Genomic DNA, 4,509 nt, shown 5'->3' with positions numbered 1-4,509 from the left:
GTGTGTGTGTGTGTGTGTGTGTGTGTGTAAGTGTTTAGGTAACAGCTACACAGAGTCTGCTTTATTTGTCCTAAAGGAACAATTTGTATTTTCTGAATCAGAGTTCAATGAAGTATAGTTCAGAGGTTCTTTGAAAGTAATGCAGCATTAAGTTATAGTTTTAAAGCATTTTCATAAAATAATTACTGCCTGACATGTTCATTCAACATAAATTGCCCATAGGCCATTACTAGCAACAAATCACAGTTGACTTAAATAATCATCAGATTTAAATGGAGATAGCTGTCAGGACATCTCAAAACAACTTCTGCCTGAGATTCCAAATTTTTATCTGAGCAGTTTCTACAGCAGATTCCTGATAATAACTCCACAGTTAAAAGCCACTGGAGGTACTATACTGACAACCTCTGCAACATTTGGACGGATGCGAAATGCTGGAGTTGAGAAAACTTCTGCGCRTTTCAAAATTTAATGTTGCGTTCACCTGTGTATGTTCCGTGTATGTCTTTTCAGAAGATAAATTTTAAAGGAATTGGAACCATGCTAGTAAAGGAGGTTAATGTGGTTGCGGGTTAAACAGGCTGACCTGAAAAAGGAAGATCTGCTGAAGAGGAGGAGGAAGGTCAGGAGGCTGATTTTTAATGAGATGGTCAGGAAAGATAAAACAGGAGGCAGTGAAATAAAAGGGAGAGAAGGGTGTTGGAGTGAGAAGGTAAAAAGAAATGAGGTGCTGGGTTGAAAGTGAGATGAAGGCAGGGGGTATATGTGAGTGTAAAGACATGCAGTCGGTATAGGAGTATATTGGTGCCGGGTGGGGGTGGGGGGGCTAAGGGGGTGTGTCAGTACAGATGCTCTGTGACCGAGTGTCACAACTCGGGCCAGGAAGCTGAATCCAACGATTAATCACCGGGCCCCTCCGCTTGTAATCAAACGGGCTCTGGCCATGATGTATGAGCCGTGTCACAGTTACTGACTCACACTTGCATGCTCGCACACACACACACACACACACACACACACACACTGCGCTCGGCGTTTAGCGCACGCACGCTCGCACACGCGTGAGGATGCACAGACACGCGCGGCACCCACACAACCTCTGGCGGCTCGCAAGGATTATGGCTGTCTTCCAAAGGCCAGTGGGGCAGACTTCAAAGACACAAACATAAACATCGTACAAAGCCGACATAGTCGAGTCTTAGTCAGCAACAAGAGGGCGGCAGAGGAGACAAACACCAGCATGGAGAAAGACTGGAGGAAGAAAGAGCCAGGTGAGTCAGAAGGAGTTTAGGACTAATGAGGAAGACAGATATACTGAATAATGGGAGTAGAGGAAAGACAGATGAAAAGATTGGAGAACTAAGGGGGACTGGAAGTAGGAGGAGAGGCTGTAAATGACCGAATCAGGGAGGCGATAATGAGCGAGAGAATTTGAGAAGGAAGTGAGGGCTGAAGGTAGGATGAAGAGGTGAACCCGTGGGGATTTGGGCAAAGCTCTTGGTCAGCGGTTTCCACAGCGTTAGTGGACAGGGCAGCTGACAGGATGAATAATTTAGGACGAGGTGTGTGGACATCGATCCCACAATGCACTTTTGCCTGACCACACTGTCCTAAGCACATGGTTTCACACGAGGAGACATGGTTACTCAGATAAGAGCTGACCTCCATCAGGACAGGACCCAAACAGACAATGCAACATCACTAGCCATGGCTCTTTCCAATTRTAATGAGAATTTTGAGTGAACTTCTAAAAAGTTGTAAATAAGAAAAAAAAATCTTTCCATCTACTGGTCTGCGCAAAGTGTAATTTCGTCAGATGTTGACATTATGCACAGCTGTAATAAACAGGAAGTAGAGGTTGCAAACTAGCACGTATATCTTGGGATAATGGAGAGAAGTTTTCAGGGCAAGCTTTAATCGTTCTGTCGTATCAACTATTAGCAGTGTTGCATGCTGTCAGTCCACACGTACCTGTTGTTGCTTTCTGCCATGTTTCTGCATGCTATGGGAATATCCATGAAAATGTTCACAATAGAAACAGCTTATCAATCAAATAAGGTAATCATTTGCTACATAAAAACCTACTCAGCAAATGTGTTTCCTTCTCCCGTTTTGTGCATTAACTCTTTTTCAGAGAATCCTAAAACTACCTCAAGTGAGCGTAAAACCTCAAAGTTTTTTTTTTCGAAATTTGCCATTCCGTCAACGTGATACTTCAAAATGTGYATACAAAAACGTTGATGGAAACCCTGCTACATTGGCACTATTCTACTCTAGTAAAATGCATAAAAATGTGTCACCTCATTTATTACAGGTTTCCATATGCTTTGCAAACTTTTGTTTTTTGTGAATCTGTTTATTTAGCCTGCATTGACATACACTGATGTCTACGAATGCTTCTGGCTTTTGGTAGCCTCTTCTGCAAAAAAAAAAAAAGTCCTTCCTGTTTGGTCCATCAACTTCCTGTCTCCTGCAAGCTGATACTTCCTGGTTGAGGCAGATGCCTTTCACGCTTATGACCCACCAAGCCAACCCAAACACAGGCATTTCCACTACATTTTTCCTACAGGAAAGAAGGGACGCGAATCAGGTTGGGGCAAAGTTTTGGGTTTTTATTTGTATAGAAAATCCCTCATTAAGCAAGTCAATTAGCTAAAATTGATATTCTCTCAGTTTATTACTTTGGTGAAATTGATATTAAACCCTGGATATGATGAACATCCACTTATTTTTTTTTTCCACGTTCCAGCCTCTGGCACAACACAAGACCATTTTTAACCCGATGGAACAATGTTTCTCCCAAATCTCTCTCCAGCTTCGCAGGCACCTCTCCTCTTCATTCATCACGCAGCCTGAACAAGTGACCGGGGAATGACCTCGCTTGCACACAGACACACACACACASAGAGACTCACAAGCTGTTACACTCACGTACACACRCACACACATCCACAAACTCGGAATCATCCCACACAAAAGCGTGATTCATTTATCACAAACGATGGATACCTTGGAACACATGCTTGAACGCGCACGAGCGTACACACTCCCACATAGACACACACCTTCCCGACGCGCGTTCACATGCAGCGGTTCCTTTCACATCCGTTACAGATGGGTTCTCCTCCTCCTCAGACCTAAATGAATATAAATATGTCTCTTTGACATCATTCATCTGCCAGAGATGAACACATTTACCTCGTTTTGCCAAAAGAGGCAGTGTTGCTCTCTCTTCTGCTAAGGAGAAATGTATAAGGGGTTTGGAAGGAGAAGGAAAGTGAGGATGCAGACTTCCAGGAATAAAAAATGAGCCGGTGGCATCTAATAAAGCTGGCGTATAAAAGCAGCAAATGTAATGCAAATACTTAATTCAGTTTCTATTGTGCTTTCACACAGAGACGACGTGAGAAACAAACTTCCCTTACATTTGATGTATATTTTATTTGCACCCCCCCCCCGCCACACACACACACACAATCAAATCTGATTTTATCTTTCCCCTCCTGACAGCTTGCATTCACAATGAAGCGTTTTAAAGCCCATTAGCTTCACTTTCTACAGCCATTAAACAGAAAGCATGCTGATATCATCGGTAACTGTCCAAGAGAAGATGATGGCCAGACGACAAGTGAGAAGTGGATAGAGTGGAGGAGCAAAGGAATCAAAAAGATATTGGTGATGGGGACAAATTGAAACAAAATGGCAGGTGATATGCCACAAGGAGATGCTTATGGGGAGATGTCATATGGCGAGATTTTACCCAAGATCACCAATCATCATGTGATGTCTTGAGATAAGGATCCTACAGGAAGTGATCCTCAACATTTTTTTTGTGCTCCTTAGTGAATCAAAAGAAGAAATACACCTGTTGAGAATATTTTATAGTCAGATTTAAACAACTTCCAGGTCATTAAAGAAATCATTTTCATTCATATTTTCACCAGATTAGACCTGCGGACTGAGAAGCAGAGTCTTCATGATGTTTTGCTTGTGAAGCCCTGAGGGGGGCGACAGCGGTTTCAAAGTAAACTGACTTCTGCTGCAATCTGTGATCCATATGTCATTAAGACCATTAGGGAAACGCAGCGTTAACGCTGCAACTACAACGCCAGCCTGTTTCCACGTGAGCAGTCGTGGGTTTGCGAGAAAAACAGAAAAAAAAGCGGCGTCTCACTTTGTCGCCCTTCCTCCCTTTGTTTGACTGCCTGTGTGCCTGTGACCACCATGCTTTGGGGAACTGCATCCTCCATTTCCCGCCTCGAGTCATTTCTCTTTCGCTCTGCCCCGTTTTTTTTCCTCGCCTTTCTGCCTCACCTTCACAGCCGCCACGCCTCGCCACTGGGGGCGGTAGAAGAAAGGAGTTATGATCACCCAGACCCAACAATTTGTCAACACGGCGCGATGACGGCACCAGTAAATCTCAGGAATTTGCTTGCTAGTTCCTTGGATTCCATTTGACATTTTGCACACACAAATGGACTTTTAGCACCTGTAAAATGTTTGCTTTCC

Source organism: Austrofundulus limnaeus, unplaced genomic scaffold (genome assembly GCF_001266775.1).
Source record: "Austrofundulus limnaeus strain Quisiro unplaced genomic scaffold, Austrofundulus_limnaeus-1.0 Scaffold78, whole genome shotgun sequence".
NCBI lineage: Eukaryota > Metazoa > Chordata > Actinopteri > Cyprinodontiformes > Rivulidae > Austrofundulus > Austrofundulus limnaeus.
This window is presented reverse-complemented; position numbering follows the sequence as displayed.